Below are 22,380 nucleotides of genomic sequence, written 5' to 3' on the forward strand. Positions count from 1 at the left end.
TTGTTTTGCGTGACTAAAAAGTTTTTAGTAAAAACCCTAGTTTCTAGAAGATAACTTGATTACCATGGTATGAGATCGACTAACTCACCTTCACTCGAAAAAGCACTTGTAAAGTTTCCTCTTGTCGTGTCCAACCAAGTGTATTTATTTATTGTATATATTTACCATTTATTTATCAGATTTACCATTTACCATAGATTTGCCATTATTTATTTTTCTGGCGTGTGTGCGTGAGAGAGAGAGAGAGAGAGAGAGGGCGCTATTAATCTGAATTTCTGTCTATGTTAAAGTTTATCTTTCTTATTGATATTGTTTTGAGCACATCTGTGCTGCTTAAAATAAACAAAAATCTACATTTAACTCCCTGTGCAAGTCGAGTTCAGACGAATTTCATCCCAGAACTGCTACAACATATTCTCGGTAGGGGGGAACTTAGCAACATGTACACTAACAGAATGCCTCCGACGCTGTCGTGAACATTTCCACCTGTTAACGGTATATTAAGTGATGTTACATGTGAAGGTTTTGTTTTTTGCACTTTCAAAATGCTTGGCTTCGAAGTATTAGCTAATGAACAGTTTTTTTTTTAAGTTTGAAATGACAGCTATCGAACGTTACTATAAGAAAAATATGAAAACTATTCTTTATAGTCAATTTGGAGTACTTTAATTTCTGCTGGTTTATATTAGCATATGGTAAGTATTTTTCAACCTCAAAAAATATGCGAATGCATACATTCATGCAGTATTTTCAGCAGGTGTTTGAGATGGTTATAGCAAATATGTCATTATGTCGATAATGTAGTGAGGCTAATATACTGACAGTGTATGATAAAGAACGTGCATCACGAAAATATATATATATATATATATATATATATATATATATATATATATATATATATATATATATGCCAGTGAAATATTTCTTACAGTGACATAAATATTCCCTTAAATGTAGGTGTCGTTTTTTTTTTCATTAAGAAAACATGAAGCTTTAGAAGTAGTATTGAGATCATCCAATGTATGAATCATCTTTTAAGACGAAAAATGGAGTTCCCAAAAAAACCAACCTGAAAGCTTATCCAAAAAAAAAAAAAAAATAATAATAATAATAATAAATAAATAAATAAAAAGCTCTCCTCTCTGCTAATGTAAATTATTATTATGTATTTTTTTAAACATATCCTCATATGTGAGGATTTGCAAAGGAAGAAGCTGTTGATATTTAAAGTTGGAGTCAAGAAGGTGATTATTCCAAAGAGCGGCAAGTGAAATTGGTTCACTAAGTTTGAAGCTGTATGGTAAATGGATTCTGAGCAGAAGCACTTCATGTTCTTCCAGTTTTAAAAGAAAGTGAAGTTATGATGGTGTCCACTTTTAATAATAATAAGATGGAAATAGGGTATCATGAGATAATTAGATGCCTGTAGTGCAATTGGAAAAACACCGGAACATTGCACCCTTCGATTTGAAAAGACTTGGGTTTGATTCTTGTCATGATGATGGAAATCCTTATATGGACTTTTTCAATTGAAGGTGAGTTAGCCGTTCTCATACAGAGGTAGCAGGGTTTTATTCTCCCAGAAACTCGAGTTTTTCATCCCACTTGTAGACAAATCGGCCTTCAGGAAACGCACAAGCAGTTTACGTGTGTTCCAGGGCATCATCACCACCATCAACAGACAAAAAATACTGTTGATGGTGGTGATGGGCACCAGATGCCATTGGTGGTAGTAGTGTCATAGTAGGAGAATTAAGTAGTAGTGGATAGGGTGAAATGTATTTAGAGAGGCAGCGTAGAGTGCAATCCTGGGATCAGTCCTTGTACTCCCTGGAGGTGCCAAGTAATAATAATCATTGGAATGTATCCCTCTGTGTCTGTGTGAGGGAGAGATCATTGATTAACAATAAATTATTCTTGTTTTAATACTTGTGCAAAGCATTAAAACGATACTTTCTTTCTTGTCAAGCATAATATATATACAAGTTTGTGCATGATGTATATTCATGTATACAGTCTTTTGACTTCACATCAAATTTCCTTAATATTCCATCATTCACCATACACTCCCTTTTGGGTATTTATATTGCTATGTATTATGGAAAAGGGTCACTATCTGGACCTATCGCACTATTATTGAGGTCTCATCAATAGGCACTAGACCTGTGGAAATAGTTAAATCAAGGTTGACATCTCATTATCTATATGCAATAGCAAAATGATGTTTCTAGAGGCATAGTTAGGGGGGGGGGGCAGTCCACCCCAGGCAGCACTTTGAACCTTTTTGAACTTTTGTAGTTAATTGTAAAATACAGTCTCGAGAAATCATTTCCAAATATTGTAATACTACTGCGAATTTTCCTCACAATTGCTGTAAGTGTTGCTAGTTGTGAGAGGAGTTTTTTTAATTAAAATTGATTAAGAATTATTTACATTACTATGAAATAGACTTTGCCAATGTCATCGATGATTTTGCTAACAGAAAAGCAAGAAAAATAACATTTTAGAATGTTGGAATTAAAGTTTTACTTCAAAAATAAACATAGTGTTTTAATTTATTTCTCTATATGTTGTTTTGACTTTTTGTAATATTTTTGATGTGTATTGAGAGGGTGGCAAACTCAGGGACTGCCCTGGGTGGCAAAAGCTCTAGCTACGCCACTGGATGTATCACCATATTATTAACATACACTGGATAAGAGATAGTTGTAGGAAGTTTTTTCTGACATTGCCGAAGTAAAATTATATTTCACAAAAAATTATATTCTTGTTTTTATCTTTTACCCAAGTATGAGCAAACAAAAGTTTGTATATAAAGTATCTTTATAACTAGGCTGCATGTATACAGATGTTATTAACTTCGCATTAAATTGCCTCAATCAGGCAATTCGAATTCCTCTGTTCCTCTTCAAATAATGAAGAGGAACAGTGCATTGTTATCAGCAAAGGTCAGTGAGAGGTCATTTATGTGGAGGGAAGAGTTTGAGTAAGAGTACAGATGCCCTTCAGTACTTTAGAATCAGTGGATGAAATCTGAAAAGGAAACCATCAACCACAACAGAGAGGAAGCTGACAACTTAGTTGCAGAGTTAACTTCAGACCTTAACATGGTAGCTTAGTGAGCAGGCCTCTATCAAGATAGATAATTTTTTAATGCATTCTCTGGCTTGTATCCAAACTTTGGTAATGGCTAGGAAACTGGATATAGATCTAGTGGTAGAATCCATATTACTAGTCTTTAATTATCTAGTAGGTCTTCTGGTTGTAAAGAAGTTGGCTGTTGATGACCTCCATAATTTTTGAGGAAACTAAAGTGAGAGCAGCAAAACAGTCATTTGATGACTTACTTTTATCGTTTTTTTTTTCCAGAATTAAATATAGGCTTATTTCTATGATATAAGTAGATACTAGATGAGGTGGCAGATTGATAAGACATTATAATGCCCAGATGTGATAATGCAGAGTTGAGGAGAACAGCAGCAGTAATGAACGATATGAAGCCGAGAATGTGGCAAAAGTGAGGTCTGGAAAATGTGGATGGTAGAGTGCATTTGATGATAGATGAGAGCTGGATGTGAGAGATTGTCTACATTTGAACATGCTGGTATCTGGAGAGATTGTTCTCAGCACAAGTGAGAGTATTAGAATAGGGAACTTGAATTGCAAATGGAGTATGGAAGGAATAATAATAATAATAATAGGTATAGGAATGCATGCTATGCACTGGTTTTTCTATATACACAAATTCTCAGGAAAAATTGTGTTGATTGATTCACTCTGTCAAAAGATTGTTTGAGTGAAATTTGCTTTAAGAAGATCTAGTCCTGACAGAAATAGAGGGATATTTCATATTTCAACATGATAAGAAGGGTCAGTGGAGAGTTATAAGTGATGAGTTGTGTCCTCTCAAAGTGGAGAGTTTGGAATGAAATGGCACTAATGATTTTTGAGAGCATATAGTGTGAGGGGGAGGTGGGCAGAACAGAATATTTAGTGGGATGTTGCTATAGGCTAGGAAACACAGAGGGTGAAGAACAGATGTTAGTCAGTTTAGTTTGGCAGGTGCAAAATGAGCAATTGTTATTGAAGATTTTTTACTGAGATGGTTAAAATTTCCCATACTAATTACCTGTTTTGCATTTACAGGAATTTCTGCAATTCTTGATGGGAAAAATGTCTTAGGCAACATGTTAGTAAATGGAACATGAGATTAGAGTTTATGGTCATCACATCAGAATCATAACTGAAATGTTATGTTTACTCTCAGTTGGTGAGAGTAACCAAGTAGTTTTGACTTAGAGGATGAGCAGACATGCAAAAGTATCAAAGAAAAAGGAACTTTTTTGTGGAATGGGTTATAATAATCATAACAATCAGCCTGGGACAATTCCATTGATGGAAAAATTGGGAGATAGTGAAGAAGTATTTATTGGCAGCAATGGCAAGTTGCATCATCATTATTTATGATGATGCAACTTGATCATTTATTGTTTATTTATAATTTTACAATTATAAATAGGGAAACCAATGAAAACAAATAAGTAGTCTGTGTACACTAAGACAGAACTTGGAGGTTCTTATGACGTGAAGGAAAACCAGGCTTCTCTGTTATATGCTAACTGACAGATCTTTGATGCTGAGAGTTAGGGGAAACAGGGAGAGTATTGCAGATGCATTTCCAATATTGAGTTTGGGATCCTTCTCTTTTTTTTTTCCATCTAGAGGGGCATAGAGGACCAGAGCATCAAAAGGTGCAGAAGGTGGATGTCTGAGTTGGTGGCCAAGCCATTTTATTTGGTTTCTTTGAACGGTGCTGAGTAGAGGATCTTGCTGGGTTTCATCTAATATAGTAGAGTTGGGAATATGGTCTTGCCAAGAGTAATCCAGGATATTTCTTAGACAAGTAGTTCCAAACCTATTTATAATATTGATTGCTGCTTTTGTTGAGATGTTCCAGGTCTGGGAGTCATACAGAAAGATAGACTGACTAGTGTAAAGACGAATCTTCATCTCCTTTGAGATGAGGCTCGACTTCCATACTTTATTAAGACGTCTGTGGAACTGGAATGCTTTCTGTTTTCTTGTCTTAATGTCTGTTAAGGAATCTGTGTGATTCTAGGTATACAGAGTCCGCTACTTTGTCAAGGTGATCATTTTGATTTATATGCATATGCCCATCTATCTGTTTTTTTAATATCTTTGTTTTTTGGGAGTTTATTTTTAGTCCAAATATTTCTGCAGTTCTCTTAAGACTGTTGAAGTGGGTTTTGGGCATTTGCAATGTTGGAGTCAATGAGGACTATATCATCTGCAAAGCTCAGGTCTTCAAGGTGCATCTATATATATGTCTTTGATGAGGATTCTGGATTTAACTCAAATCAATTTAAAAATATAGTCAATCACTATGATGAATAGATATGGGGCCCGAGTATCTCCCTGTAGGACTCCTGTGGTGATGGGAAAACTGTGTTTTGTCTCCATTAACTAGTACTGTTGCTTGATATCTTTGGTAGGTTGCCCTGATGGCCCTGATAATTTTAGGTGGAATGCCATAAAGTTTTAATGTTTCCCATAGTCATTCCCTGTCAACAGAATCAAATGCATTAGTAAAGTCAGTAAAGTTCAAAAGCAACGGTAAGTTCTTGTCCTTTGAACCCTCTATTAGTCTTCTGATTCAGTGAATGTCTTCTAGAGCAGCGCTTCCCAAACTGTGGGCCGCGGCTCCCTTGGGGGGCCATAGGTTTTGTTCAGGGGGGCCGTGAAATAATGAAAACAAATTTAAACTGTTTTAAGACTAAGTAGATTTTTTTTATTTTAAAAGAAATGTATTTAACTTTTATTATTTATTATTCTTTTTTTGTTATTTTTTTATAATTTAATGGAAAAATGCACACATTGGTGTTGGTTCACAAACTTTGCTTCCTGCGTATTTTGGCGCTTAATGAATATTAGTAAATATTGCTTATTCACATGTTTCATTTCAAAGCAGTGGTTAATTGTATTTACTTCGAATGCTGTCCAGGGAAGCTCCAAATCTTCCTGTCCCTTTCATCACGCATTCGTAATCAGGGACTGTTGATATTGACTTTATATACATATCAAAACTCATTTTATATTATCACTGTCATCCGAGCTAGTTTTCTGTCACCAATAAAAGTTTCGCATATACTTCACACATGAAAAAAAGCTTAAACAAGTATATGTGGGGAGATAGTAACTCTCTTGCAGTGGTAAACAACACCCTAACAAAGTAAACCTCCCTAACAGCCGCTATACTGCAGAGGCAATAAAAACAAGTACTTTTATTATGCCAGTGAATAAGATATGAGGAGTCTGTGTAATATATTTCTCAACAAATAGTGCAATTAGAGACAACTGGGATAAAAACACACTAATTAATGAATCACATGTCCCCTCATACAGAAACTATGCTGTATAGACTGAAACAAAACCATATGTTGCACAGGCAAACACAGTATCTAACTAAAAACTATTGTTATTAATTAGATGTGTGTGAGTTTGATTTCGCAAGGCAGCAATAAAATTCAACTGAACGTGTTAAAACTAAGTAATATATATATATATAATGAATGTTATGGCAGTTTCACATATGGAATTCGGTTGAAGAGAGTTAGCATTTCAACTCAATTGTCAGTTATGCTTTTATCTTTCGGTTGCACGATCTTTTGTTAATACCGCACCAATCATATGCACGTTTTAATAATCTGCCTTTGCTGTCTGTTTCGCGTTAGGCTTAATTACCGTAAAGGGACAAAAGTCACAAAAGAGAAAAATGTTCCTGGTCCGGGGATTCCCTTATTCGGGTAATATTCACTAATTTCATGTTATCAGTCTGTGGTGTGCCAGTATCGGTAAGTGGTGATATTATTTGATCTATACTATGTTAAACAATTTAACCCTGAGATGGATAAGTGGCTGATAAAAAAATAAAAAAATCCCGCAAACAATCAGAAGAAGCAGAAACAGACTCAAAAAAAAAAGGACAGTATTTCATATTTTACCAGAATAGCCCGCATCGTCTTCAGAACCAAACGGTAAGAGGCAAAAAATGTAATATATGCATTTGATTTTTACAATATTTGCTGTGTATGTTTTGTATTGAATATAAATACAATAAATATTATAATAATATATCTCTCTATTAAGATTTTTTTTTCAAAAGGGGCCGTGATATATTTTAATTTTTGCAAAGGGGGCCCTGACATCCAGAAGTTTGGGAAGCACTGTTCTAGAGTACCACATTTTTTGAGGAATCCAGCTTGGTTTGTACGAAGTAATGGAGTTATATGTGGTTAAATTCTATTTAATATCATTTTATTATAGATTTTTAGTGGAGTAGAAAGGAGTGTGATTCCTCTGTAGTTTTATGTTTGTTCATGTTACCCTTTTTTGGAATTGATATTATTAGACCCACTTTCCACTGTTTAGGAACTTTCCCAGAGGAAAGCGAAAAGTTATATATGTGTAGAAGTTGTTCTTTGTTGTCTGTAGAACAGGGCTTTAAAGTCTCAACTGTGATACCATCTGCTCCTGGTGATTTTTGTGCTTTTTGTTGTTGAAGGGCCACTGTGAACTCCTGCATGGTGAAATCGTCACAGTTGATGCAAAGAGTTTCCGTACTATGGTTTTCGAGATGAAATCAATGTTTGGGGTTGGAGTGTTTGGAAGTGTGCTTCCATTCATCAAGTTCTTCAGCTTGTTTGCAAACGAGGGTCCATCTTTTTCTTGATTCTCAATACTCTGGGGTTTCTTTCCGCCGTGCTCAGGGACTTGGCTATTTTGTGAGTTTCTCTTATCTTGTGCAATTTTTGACAGTTTCTACCTCTTAGCAGAAGCTCTGGATGTAGACTTCTTTATCTTTTGAGAGAGAGCTTCATACACCTCTATGTTTAGTTACTTTAGTTCATTTTTATATTGAAGGGAATCTTGGGTTTTTACATTGCTATTGCACTTGTCAATCAGTGAGTTTGTTTCTTTGGTTACCCAGTCTTTATCTACACTTTTTGTGTTTGTTTGAAGAAATATTTGGGAGGCTGCTTGATGAATGATGCTAGTTATTACTTTAAATATATTGTCTGTGTTGTCATTTGATATTGCTTGTGGGTGGTTGTTCTTTGTGAGTTGCTGAAATTGATTTGCCTTGTATCTGAGGTGATTTTTCTGTAATTTGGATGCTCTTAGTCGCAGCACTTACAATTCTGCAAGCATAGTTTAATTCTATGCTGTTGTATGCTCTACAGTTTTGCACTGACCTTATCCATTTGCCATTTATTAAGATGTGATCAATTTGAGTCATAGTTCCTTTGCATACCCCAAGTTAAAAAAGATCACATGTTTTGTCGTAAAGTGGCTGATTAATGCAATCAAACAGGAACTTCATATAAAAAAGAGGTTACAGATAAATCATTAAGAGAGAAATGGAGAGCAAATGGCTGCGGGAAAGGCCAGGGAATGGAAGGAAGGTAAGATAGTGCCATTGCATAAGGGCGGTAACAGACTGGAAGTGTCTAATTATAGGCCAGTCTGTGTGTCATCAGTAGTTGTTAAGATCTTGGAGAAAGTAGTGAGGGACCGTATACAGCATTGGGCAGATGAGGGTAATGTTATCTGTTAGAGTCAACATGGATTTGTGAAAGGGTGCTCTTGTTTTAGCAATATGCTAGCCTTTTATAATAAAGTTACAAGAACATTAGATGAGGGAAAGGCATATACTGCAATTTTCTTAGACTTAGCGAAGGCATTTGACAGGGTGCCACATGATAAGCTGATATTTAAGTTGCATCACATGGGTCTGGATGTCAGATTGGTCAACTGGATTCAGGATTGGCTGTCTGATAGGTATCAGAGAGTTGTGTATGGTGGAGCAGTTACAAGGAGGCAGAGGGTTACAAGTGGGGTCCCACAGGGCTCAGTACTAAGACCTATATTGTTTAACCGTTATATCAATGACATTGCCAGTGGACTGCAAGGGGATATTCAGTTGTTTGCGGATGATGCGAAGCTGGGAAGGATTATTAGTAATAGTGCAGATGTGGCAGCCCTGCAAGAGGATTTGAATAAGCTAGATAGATGGGCAAATGAATGGGGGTGTCAGTTTAATGCTGCAAAATGTAAGGTCTTGAGGTTTGGGAAACATCGATGGGATGCTGCATTCTCTATGGGAGGAGTTATATTGGAGGAAGTAGGGGAGACAAGAGATCTGGGGTTGATGATTGATAGAAACCTGAAATTTAGGGGACATATTGCAAAGGTGGTGAAGGTAACACAGAGGATTGCTGCAATAATGAGAAGGACACTGACCTGCAGAGATAAAAGGGTTATCATTCCGTTGTATAAGTCTCTGATCAGACCACACTTAGACTATTGTTCTCAGATTTGGTCCCCAGGATTTGAAGGGGATAAATTAACTGTGGAAAGGATACAAAGACGGATGGCAAAGATGGTTTCAGGACTGTACAAGCATAGTTATGAGGATCGGCTGAGAGAATGTGGACTGCAGTTTGGTGGATAGAAGGAGAGGTGATATGATTGAGACTTTTAAACTGTTGAGAGGTGGTTACAGGGTTGACACTCGGGAGTTCTTCCGCTTGGTTGAACAGTGGGAAGGAGTGATTACAAGAGGCCATCCCTGGAAGTTACGAAAGGAAACTATGAGCAAGAGGAAGAAATTGAACCGGGAATGCATTGCCTGATGGAGTGGTGAGAGTGAGAACAGTCAATGAGTTTAAAGAGTGGTATGATAGACTTTTTTAAGAGAATATGCTAAGTTAATGACACTGGCTGTTCAGTAAAAGTGTCTGACTGTGGGAAGGTGTGCCAAAGGAATAGGAGGATAAAATAGTACCATTGCATAAGGATGGTGATAAAATGGAGATATCGAACTATAGCCTAGTTTGTCTTTCATATAGTTGTTAGGATTTTGGAGTAATTAGTGACATTATATGATTATATACAAAACTAGGCATGAGTAACATTATCTATGAGGGCTAACACGAATTTGTTAAGGGACATTCTTTTTTCAATATTCTGTTTGGCTTTTATGAACAAAGTAACAAGAGTGGTTGATGAGGAAAAAGCATGTACTATTTTTGCAAAGACATTTGATACTTTGCCACATAAACTGATATTTAAATTGTAGCATATGAATTTAGATATCAAGTTAACGATTTTGATTGTAGATTGGCTATCTGATAGATATCAGAGAGTGATTAGCAGTAAACGTCACAAGTGGGTTGGGGACATTTTCTTATATACAGTGGTACCTCGACTTATGAACCACTCGACATACGAACTTTTCGAGATACAAACTTTTTTCATATCCCATTTTGACCTCTAGATATAGTTCGCTCACAGCTTGTAGATCTGTGCTTGGCGACTTGCCAAGAATAGTTGATTCATGCTGAAGGGAAGAAAGAAATGAAGGACGTACGAATTGGTCGCCAACATGTGAAATCACGTGCTTTATAGGTAAAATTTTCCAACTGTTCTACAAGCAACATAGTTAACTACAATGATCATAAAAGAGAAGCTAATTTTCCACCATATAATAATAAACAACTCATCCCACAATACGGATTGATTACCCTATTATCGGAATGGATTCTCCTCCTGTTGACATGCGCAGATGTGTCGAAGGGTCTCGAATCTGTGGGCGTACTATACGAACCTAGAATCGAGATACGAACCATGATGCTTTTCTTTTCAAATGAACTAAAGCCTGTTTTACATTATACTTTTTTAAACTTTTTTATGCACGTTTAGCTGAGCTCGCGCTGAACAGTCTATAGTGTAACGATTGTTGTTGCTACATTGTATTTATCTGAAATACGACAAACGCACGTATTTGCTTTTTTGTGTATCTATTTCAGTATTTGTGTAAACAAACAATACACTTTGTGAAGATTTTTTTAGGTATGTATTTATTATGTGTACTGTATGTATTTCTTTTTATAACTGATGTGTTTTATTGTAGCTTCACATTTATTTTCTGAATAATCTACCAGATAGGCATCATTTCACTGATCAGCATATTATTTTCAACATGAGGCCAAAGAAAACTAAGAAAGAAGAGAAGAAGAAAATCGCAGTAGAAATTAAGAAAGAGATTGTGGAAAAATATGAGAAAGGAGTCAGGCAAAGTGATCTGTGCAAGCAGTATGACTTGTCCAAATCCACCATAGCTACAATTGTCAAGAAAGCAGATTTTTATAAGGAACTGGATGTGGCCAAAGGAGTATCTATCGTGTCATCTCGAAGAAATCAAGTTATGGAAGAAATGGAAACTTTACTAATCATCTGATTAATGACATGTAACTGAAAGGAGATGGTGTATCTCAAAACATGATCTGTTTACAAGCTCAAACTATTTACAAAGATCTTTTGCAGAACTTGCCATCCATTAACAGTAGCAAAGACATCGGTGAAGAGTTTAAAGCTAGCAAAGGATGGTTTGATAAATTCAAGAATAGAACCGGTATCCATAGTGTTGTTAGACATGGAGAAGGTGCTAGTGCTGACAAAGACGCCACTGAAAGGTTTGTGAAGGAATTTCAGAAACTGATGGAGTCAGAAGGTTACAGACCAGAACAAGTTGCAACTGCGATAAAACTGGACATTTTTTGGAAGAAAATGCCTAAGAGAACATTCATCACTAAGGAGGAAATGGCATTGCCAGGACACAAGCCAATGAAAGACAGACTAACTTTGCTTTTTTGTGCCAATGCCAGTGGTGACCTGAAGATAAAACCTCTGTTGGTTTACCACTCTGAAAATCCTAGCATTATGGAGAGGTAACAACAGAGCCTGGGTAACCAGGCAATTCTTCTGTGAATGAATGAATGACAGAGGTCTTTGCTCCCACAGTGAAACAATATCTACAAGAAAAGAGTCTGCCTGAGAAAGTTCTTCTTATAATGGACAATACTCCAGCACATCCACCGCAGTTAGAAGAAGATTTGGATGAAGAGTTTAATTTCATCAAAATTAAGTTTTTGCCTCCTAATTCCATGCCACTCCTACAACCAATGGATCGATATATTATTTCCAACTTCAAAAAGCTTTATACCAAAGCTCTTTTCCAAAGATGTTTCGAAGTTATCACTGACACAGAATTAACCCTCAGGGAATTCTGGAAGAGTCACTTCAATATTCTTCATTGTTTGCTTCTTATTAGTCAGGCATGGGAAGATGTTTCTGTGAGAATTCTAAAATCAGCCCATAGCAAGACCATGTATTTGAAAGTTGATGAAGCAGACATAGAGGAGCTGGTAGAGGAGCATAACATTGAGCTGATCACTGAGGAGCTACAGGAGTTAAGAAGAGAGCAGGAAAAAGAAAGGGATGAGGAGGAAAAGCAAATGTCTTCAGAGGATGAAGAAGACAGCAACAAAAAGGGAGCAATTCCAACAAGTGACGTAAAAAAAATCTTGTAGCACTGGGGTGAATTGCAAGAATTGGTTACCAAGTTGCATCCAGATCAAGGTGTTATTTCTAGAGCCACCAATATTTTCAATGACAATGTCATTAATCACTTTAGTAGGGTGTTAAGGAAAAGACAGATTCGGTCAACGTTGGATAGGTTTTTTTTAAACCTTGCTCACCTAAGAGACAAAAAGAAGCAACTGATGAAAACAAATCAAAAACTTTTGAACCACAAAACCAGCCACAAGAAAATTGAATTTTTTTTACAATTTAATGGGAGATGATTTTCATACTAATCATGTAAAACCAAAGATTTCATAAATAAAAATTAATATGTAATGGTATACAAAATGCATATTTATAATGTAAAAATACTCTTCCATTTCTTTGCATTTTCTTCATTTAGTTGAAAATAGTTTTTTATTTTTTTATTTATTTTTATTTTATTTATTATTTTTTTTTTGAATCTTGGAACTGATTAATTAATTTCCCATGAGATATAATGGAAAGTTGGTTTTCGAGATACGAACCATGGTCAGGAATGAATCGAGTCCGTAAGTCGAGGTACCACTGTATATATATATATATATATATATATATATATATATTAAGAAATTATCTCATATATTGTTCAAGATCATGCTTGATCTGAGTAGTTTTAATTAATATTAATTTTACACTTTTAGTTGTGTCCAAAGTAGGAAATGATACCAACATTAAATGCTGATGCTTGGTATTAAAATTTATCAATATACAGATCATCTTCGACTTTCTTATATAAGGATTATTTTTATTTATTTATTTTAGCATGGCACAAAAGTTTTCTTCTCATCTCTTATATTTGGATGTTCTTATATTGCAGTATCTTTGGGTAATATACGTTTGCTGATGGAGATATGGTAAGTGCTGTTGATTCTATTGAAAATTAGTTACTTGATCACTGAAAATCACTGATAATATTGGAATAAGTGATAGTTATTTTTCAGTTTAGAATTACTACTGTACAAATTCTACATTAGTAATTTGCTAAAATTCTTTATTGAATAATTAAATAAAAATATACATTGCTACAGCAAATGTACACGAATGCTATGAATATCAAAAGCACAGAAGGAGTTTGTTGCCTTGATTAATATATTGGGACCTCATATTATGCACATTAGTGAGACCTGGCTATCAGAAGCAGGCATATTAACTGTTATTGAGTACAAATGGTATAGTATTTTTAGAAAAGACAGGAGAGGAGGGGGAGGGGATGCCGCTAATGATATCAGATGACTTGATATCATTAGCGTATTCCACATCAATGGTTTTTCTTGTGGCAGTTAGCTTCAAGCCATCTGGTGTGAGGTCGAGTTTAACAATATCAAATACATAGTGGGGTGTTGTTACAGACCTGATGGATCAGTTGTTAGTGAAGAAGAAATGCATCATCACATAAAGACGATGGGTGCGAAAAGAGTAATCATAATGGGGCATTTTAATTATCCAAATATTGATTGGGTAGCTGTAAAATTGCATGAGAAGAATAAAACTGAATTTATTGAGAGACAACTTCTTCAAGCAGCATGTGACAGAAGTAACTCATCCTCAAAGAGTTTGTTCTGATTATATCATCAGAGGGAGTTTCAGTTAAAAACGTAATTATTCTGCCTCCAGTAGACAGAAGTTGATGTTAAAGGGTCATATATTATTATTATTATTACTACTACTACTACTACGGGCGACTCCAAGGAGTCCTTAGACTCATCGAGGGAGGCCCTAAACATCCTGTCCACACAACTATTCGACATTCTCACAGTATCTATCATACCTTGCCTTGAACTCATTCACTGTCATAGCACCAACAACAGACTCTGGCGGCTTATTCCACTCATTTACCACTCTAAAAGTAAAGAACCCAGCTCTAGCACCGTTACTAACCACACTCTTGCCCAGCTTCCATAGATGTCCCCTAGTCCTCCCACCACCAGTCCTGATCTCAAAAATATCCTCTGAATTAATCCTATAGAAACCCTTCAGCAATTTGAATGTCTCAATCATATCTCCTCTTTTCCTCCTATCAACCAATTTCTGCAACCCACAAATCTTCAACCTGTTCTCATAAGGTTCATTCCATAGACCTGCTATCATCTTGGTCACTCGCCTATGGATCCTTTCAACCTCCCCTCCCCATCAAGAAGAAACCTAGACGACCAAATCTAGGCACAGTAGTCAAGATGAGGTCTTATCGAGGCTCGGTACAGAGGAACAATAACTTGCTTGTCTCTGCTCGTCAAAGTATTCTTCAGCAACCAAGTGATTTTATGAGCTGATTTAGCCACTTTTGCAATGTGCGCCCAAAACTTCATCTCCCTATCCACCAACACTCCCAAGTTCCTGGCCTCATCAATCTTCTGGAGTACAGTTTCACCAGTGTGGTATACTGCTGCTAATCTTATCACCCCAAAATGCATAACTTTACATTTTGTCACGTTAAATTGACATTCATTCTCCTTAGCCCAGACCTCCAATCTGTCCAAATCATCCTGCAAGATTTTGACATCTTCTGCATTCACTATTGCCCTACCCAACTTTGCATCATCAGCGAACAAATGAACCGTTCCTCTTAGATCCTTCCCTATATCGTTAATGAACAAATTAAACAACAGTAGTCCAAGAACAGAACCCTGTGGCACACCACTAGTCACAGGCCGTCTTTTGGACTCTACTCTTGAATAAACTAGTCTGTGATATCTCTCTCCATCAACCACCCATCCATCTCACCAACCCTTTATCCATTCCCATATGTTGCAGTTTATGGATTAGAATTCCATGTGGTATCCTGTCAAAGGCCTTAGCCAGGTTCAGCAGTATCACTGTAAACCCATTACCCTTATCTAGTTCAGCCGTCACTGTGTTATAAAACTTGAGCAAGTTACTGAGGCATGATCTACCCTTCACAAAGCCATGCTGTCCCCCATACAGTATCTCATTTTCATCGATCCATTCCTGTATTTTCTCCTTGACTACTTTCTCCAAAACCTTGACAGCAACTCCTGATATGCTGATTGGTTGGTAATTTGCACTATTTTCCCCTCTTTCTACACCTTCGGGACTAAACCAGACCCGAGACTCAGATTGAACATGGTCAAGGGCACTGATAATTCTTTAGCCACTTCACGTAAGACCCGTGCCGGTATACCATCCAATCCCACAGATGTATTCACATTAAGGTTCTGTAATAGACTATTCACTTCCACTTCATTCACCACAATTCCCATATAAACTAATGGTTCCTTCATTCTTTCAATGTCACCACCTGGATGATATACTCTTGCAAAGTGCTCACTCAGTAATTCCACTATATCGACTGATTCAGTGATCTCCTTGCCATCAGTATTCCTTAAAATCATTCTGCCATGTACAGTTTTTCTTTTACTTGAAGCATATTGAAGGAACTGTTTGGGATTCTCTTTAGCTTGCATAGCTAGTTTCCTTTCATAATCCGTTTTTACTTTTCTTACCACACTCGTTACCTTTCTGGCCTGCACTTTATACCGTTCGTGCACTTGCAGGCCACCTTTCTCTTTAAATTCCCTCCACAGTTGTTTCTTTTTTTGCAACTCAAGCTTAATGGTGTTATTCATCCATTTAACCCCTACTTGTTTTACTATTCGAACCCTAGATATACAATCAGCCATAACCTCCTGCAAATGCTCCGTGACCACTTCTCATGCTCTATCGACATCCAGCCCTTGCAGTTTTACATGCCATGGCACTGAACCAAGCAGTCTCCTAAGCTTGTCATACTTGCCAGCATAGTAATTCCACATATACCCTGTCTTAATCGAAAATTCCACACCTTTAGCCACCTTCCAGGTCAAGACCTTATGATCACTCTCACGAATAGGTGGTAACATGGTCATATTCATTACAGTCAAATTCTCAGATGCTATTACCAGATCAAGCACTCTCAAACCCCTAGTATTTTCTATTACATGCTGTCTGAGATAGTTATCCCTGAATAACTGAATAAAATCCAGTTCCTTTCTCACATGTGTCCTCTCCTCCAAGGAGAATACAACTTCTATTCTCCTTGGCCGCAGTTCATCAGCTATCATCAATAACACTCCTCCCCCCCATTTTATTCTCTCTGTCCCTCCTAAACACACTCTAACCTACACATTCTATCCGACTAATTATATCATCTTCCGTCAGCCATGTTTCACTAATGCCAATAACCCGTGGCCAGGAAGTGCCAACCAAGGCCAAAAATTCTTGTGTAGAGGCTTAAGTGCTGTGAGGACATTATGTTGGAGGTTTAATGGATTTTTTACAACACTCAAAAAGAATTAAAATAGAATTTAATACTTCCTATATTTCGTCCTAGTCACTAGGACATCTACGGGGATTACAAAAACAACAGTACGCAAGCTTACTATTACTATATTATATTATATTACTATATTATAAAAGTACGCAAGCTTACAGGAACAAACTGTTCCTGTAAGCTTGCGTAATTTGGACAGACAGGCAGATCAGCATCCATCCGCCTGGAGGAACACAAGTTGTACATCGTTAAACACAACTATGGCCATTCAGGCTTGGCTGACCATGTTTTGGACACCACCCACAGAGTATCATGGAAGAAAACCACCATGCTCCACCACAGCAAATTCAAGAAAGAGAGACTTTTCTTAGAAGCAGCAGCTCTCAGAAACCAACCAAATCTTAACAAATACGATTGCATTAAGCTTCCGAAGATTTGGGAAACACTCATCACCAGAGGTCCCACCTTACATTCCAGGCCACCTACTACCGCCCTTAGAGGGCGCTCCACCTAGATAGGACTTTAGTGTAACCCACGTGGTTGGGCTTAGTATTGTAAGTTTTTGTGTGCATGTTACATTAATTGTTTTTGTAATCCCCGTAGATGTCCTAGTGACTAGGACGAAATATAGGAAGTATTAAATTCTATTTTAATTCTTTTTGAGTGTTGTAAAAAAATCCATTAAACCTCCAACATAAAGGCCAAAAATTCTTCCTTCTTGTTCCTAATACTCCTGGTATTAGTATACATGAAATGCAGAGGTCCCTTTGTCCCACCCCTATCTTGATGCGTTATTCTAACTATTCCATTCTGATTTCTTGTCCTTAGTACTGGCTCGGGTACATTATATACGTTCTTATACTCAACTGTCTCACTGATGTCTGCATATCCACTTCCCCCCTCCTTGATAGTTCTAGTTTCCCTGGTTCTGCACATCCATTTTCACTTCATTCAGCAACACTTTTTCCAGTCTCCGTACACCAAATCCATTCAAATGCAGGCCATCCATCTTGTACAAATCCTTTTGCCCATCAAACTCACTCCACACGTCCACATATAGCAAAGATTGTAAATACAACTCATACAACTCAACAATACAAGGTCTTGATGAAACCTCACTTGGACTATTGCATGCAGGTCTAATCTCCTGGTTTCTGTGATCATTCTGATACAGTAGGGAGAATGCAAAGGAGGGAGTCAAAAATGATATTAGGATTGTGGAATACTGATTATGAAGACAGATTGAGAATTTGTAGGCTGCAGACACTATCCAACAAACCAAGTTAGTCAACCAGTTTGACTCTCTCTTATTCCATATAAATTTATTTAGCTGTCTCCCCACTATACTATCTTTGCTTATTCTGTTCTCTATTTCCAGATTTAATTTGCCATCTTCACCAAAACCTGTGTCTAAATAATTTAAATATTTTACTATGTGAAATATTTCACATAGAACTAGGTCATAAAAAGAAATTACAAAAATTAAAATCAAACTTATTTTGTGATTTCTTAAATCCTGGGTATTTATTTACTTACTTATTTTTTGCATGCTGTTTTGTGGCAAGAGAGCTTGAGCATTTGGAATTGTTAGTCAATATGATATCATTTGTGAATAAACACTTGTATTGTTAGTCAATATGATATCATTTGTGAACAAACACTTGTATTCAGTCTTTTAATGTGACATAGTGATCAGCATTCATTTTCACAAATTATGGAGAATACTACTGTGTTAAGAATAATTACTTTAATTTTCCAATGTTTTAACCTTCATATTGAGGTGGAACACAGAGTGATCAAAATTAAAGTATCCCTGTTTAAGGCCTTGTGGAGTGCCACCCAGCAATTAAAATGTTACAAAATTTTGCAGGAATTGTGCATCACGCGAAAGCAATATCTGAGGGAAAAAAAGTACTTTTAAAATCCACCACCACGGGTACTGTGTGATGTACCAAATGTAGATGCAGTAATTTTTCTGTGTGTGTAAGAAGGATAAAAGTGACACAAGCATAAATAACACATTTTTATTCACTTTCAGTATGCATTCATGGGCTGTACTGTTCCATGTGCAGCCCTTCCTGGTATGCCACAAATTGCATCCTTTGCACAGTGTGTTCAACAACAGAACGCAACTGGTCGGGACTGATATTGTGCACGTGCTGGGTTATGCTGTCTTTCAGCACTGACAAGTTATCAGGATGAGCCTGATAACTTGTCTTTGAGAAATCCCCAGAGCCACAAGTCAGAGGGGATCAAATCAGGTGAATGAGGTGGCCTTGCAGTGGAAATGCACGGCTAATCACTGGCTTCTGTGAAGTATTCTTGAAGAACCTTCTGTATAGATCAACTGATGTTTGGAAGGGCCCCATCTTACAATGACTGAATCCATGCACAGGTGCTGTTTTAGCTGTGGCACCAGAAGATCATTTATCATGTCATAATACCTCTTGGCAGTAATTGAAGAATGGTCTAATTATAAACGAAGCTGTAATTGGAAACTGTGGATATTCACAGCTCCATTCAGGTGAAAGCGAGCCTTGTCTCTCCACAGAATCATCCACGGCCCTGCAGTATCCAATTTCACTTGAGCAAGGAACATTAAATTGGATTTCAGTCAACTTTCAAAGTCCTATGGGCACAATTCCTGTTACAGGGTGATCTTGAATGGATAGAAATGCAAAATCTTCTCTAGAATTTTTCAGACAGTTGTGTAAGGCACATCCATGTGTCTTAATACAGCATGCTCACTGCAGGAACCAATGCTGTTATTTATGTCCTGCTTCACAATGGCAGTAGTAACTTCATTTATTTGTGAACTGATTGGCTTTCGACCTCTGCAAGGTCTGACTCCCAACAATCCTGTTTTTTCTAAACAACTAATTCTTCACAGAGCAAATGGAGATATGAGATCTCATCAACAATTGTTCAGGCAACAAAATTTGCAGAGTAGAGCAGCAGCATTGCAATTGTTTAGGTAGTACACCTTCACGAGCAAAGCACGTTGGGGCAAGGTTAGTGTCATCACTAACTCTAACATTAACAACCAGAATGAAGGGGAAGGAAAAATCCTGTATACATCTTTTTAAACCTTTCTGGCACCTTGCGTGATATGCAAATTCCATGCATTTGGTGTTTACAATGCTCCCTGATCGTAAATTTTAGAACTTTTTTATTTTCTCAGATATCTGTGATACACAATGTATTCCTGCAAAGTTGCATAGCATTTGGATCACTGGATGGTGCTCTACAAGGCGTTAACAGGAATACTTTAATTTTGATCACCCTATCACAGACAAGCTATGTTGCAATTCTGGCAGCATGCCAAAGTGACACTAATTTCACAAACTGTTATTCTGCTGGCCTGACTTCTACTGAGGGATAAAAACACGTCAAAGCTATTATCATGTTTGTTCATGGCCAGAAGAACAAATTCATATTGTATTTTAATACACTGTTAATACAGCATGAGAAGTGGCTCAGGTGTTCTAATCAATAAGTTAACATAAGGAAAAGTGGCTGTGCAGTCTTGTCATGGTTGGTTGCTCAACATGTGGAATTTTCAGCCAAGACAGGGTTTATGTGGAACTACAAAGCTGGTGATTATGAGAACCTTATGAGTCAACTTAGAGCAGTGCCATGGCTTAAGAAGCTATGTGAAATGAATATCATTGCTACATGGGAAACTGCAGGGATTGTTTGAGCTTGGTAATATCAGACTGCATACCCAGAGTCAGGAGGATAAATCAAGTGGGGGTTAAGTGGATGAATAGCAATATGAAGCAGAAGTTGCAAAAAAAAAATAAATAAAATAAAGCATTGTGGAAGGAATGTAAACAAAAGATGATCAACATGCTAATGAACAAACAGATCAGGAAGGCTAAATCAGATTTTGAGAGAAAATTAGCAAAGCAGGCCAACGTAAATCCAAAAGTTTTTTTGCTATGTACCAAGTAAAAGAAAGAATGATTATGGAAAGATAATTTTACTCTATGCTGATAGTAGGAAAGTGATGGAAGCAAAAGCAATAGTTTAGTTATAGAATACCTTAGTTACCTAAGTTACTAAGGTATTCTGTAACTTAGTTACTAAGTTACAGAATATAGCATGGAAAATTATTAGTTGGGGCAAATGAGAATGGATAAGAGATTGGTAGCATGGATGGGTGGGAGAGATTAATTGACAGATATCAGAGATTGGTGTATGCTGGAGTGCCCCAGGGCTCTGTACTAGGGCCACTACTCTTTAACTTGTATATTAATGATATAGAAATTTGATGGGATATTCAGTTGTTTGCTAAGGATGCATAACTGGGAAGGGCAATAGTTGATCCAGGTGATATAGATATCTTGCAGGATGATTTAAATAAATTGGTAGTGTGGGCAAAGGAAATGATTGTCAATTTAATGTAAGGTATTCCACTTTGGGATGAACAGATTACATATTTCATATCATATTGATGGTACTAGATTACAGGAAATTATTGAGGGTAGGGATTTGGGTACTGATGGATATAGAGTTTTGAAATTCAGAGGACATATTGCAAGAGTTGGCAAAATAGCTCAGAGGATTACTTGGATGTTGAACACATTGACAAGTAAAGATAGGGAAGTTATTATCCCTCCTTATAAGGCTATCATTCAGCTATGTGTTGACTGCTTTGTACAGATTTGATCACCTATGGTTTCTAGGAGACCAGGAAGTGATTAAAAGGATGCAGAGAAGAGTTAACATGCTGGTGACAGGTCTGTGGAATGTACCCTATGAGGATAGATTGCAGGTGTGTGGGTTTCATAGTTTATCTAACAGGCAGAGGAGATGGGATATGGTAGAAACTTAAGTTACTAAAGGAATTCTATAAGATTGACAGAAAATAAATTTTTCAATACATGAGAAGTGTTGTGTGCAGACTAGGTTCTTTATTTGGAGAGGGTTCACGAACAATTTATTGCAGGGAAAATTCGTCAATTGGAAAATTTATCGCAGGTAAATTTCATCAAAAGGAAAAATTTGCTGAAAGCATTATTCGCTAGAAAATTAAAATAATATTGCATTGATAACGATATATGAAAAGTAAATGCAGTGCAAGATAATTTTCACAAAATATAGTTTTTTATGTATTTATATATTATTTGTTTAGATTTTAATTAGATTTTCATAATATTTTTATTCTTTTACAATGAAAGTAATATATTATTGATAGGTGAGTTTCCTAATTTCTGTTTCATCTTAAAAAGTTAAAAATATTTTTTATTACTTAAATACTGCAGATTCTGCTGATGGAATATTAATATTTACAAAACCGGAATAGGTATAGGGAGAAAGGGCATCATATTTAAGAATATTTATTCTGCAAACCATTCGTTATATTTCTGCGCACTTAGACACCCATCGAGATGTGATATATATGTGAGGGTGGTCTGAAAAGTTCTTGGCTTAACAATGAAAAAATGAATTTATAATTTCAAAATTATTTTTATTTTTCAGCATAATCTCCCTTAAGACTAATACATTTATTCCAGCAATGCTAAAGCACCATTATCCCATCCCTGTAGTAGTTCGCAGTAAAATCTGCAAAATACCCCTCTACAGCTGCAATCACCTCTTGATTTGAAGAAAAATGCTGA

General features: G+C 36.6%; 1 protein-coding gene across 4 annotated transcripts in view; it reads left to right on the plus strand.

The window, feature by feature from the left end:
• The first annotated feature begins 501 nt into the window (after positions 1-501).
• The window catches only part of LOC150096041 (brefeldin A-inhibited guanine nucleotide-exchange protein 3), a 377,536-nt gene continuing 355,657 nt past the window's right edge, over positions 502-22,380 (plus strand). For all 4 annotated transcript variants that reach the window (XR_016549919.1, XM_090408931.1, XM_090408932.1 and 1 more), the window contains exons 1-2: positions 502-695; positions 13,252-13,343. The gene's annotated coding sequence lies outside the window, so the exon portion shown is untranslated. The remainder of the gene's footprint in view (positions 696-13,251; positions 13,344-22,380) is intronic.

This window comes from Typopeltis vanoorti, chromosome 19 (assembly GCF_054136105.1).
Source record: "Typopeltis vanoorti isolate ZY-2024b chromosome 19, IOZ_Tvanoo_1.0, whole genome shotgun sequence".
NCBI classification, from domain to species: Eukaryota; Metazoa; Arthropoda; class Arachnida; order Uropygi; family Thelyphonidae; genus Typopeltis; species Typopeltis vanoorti.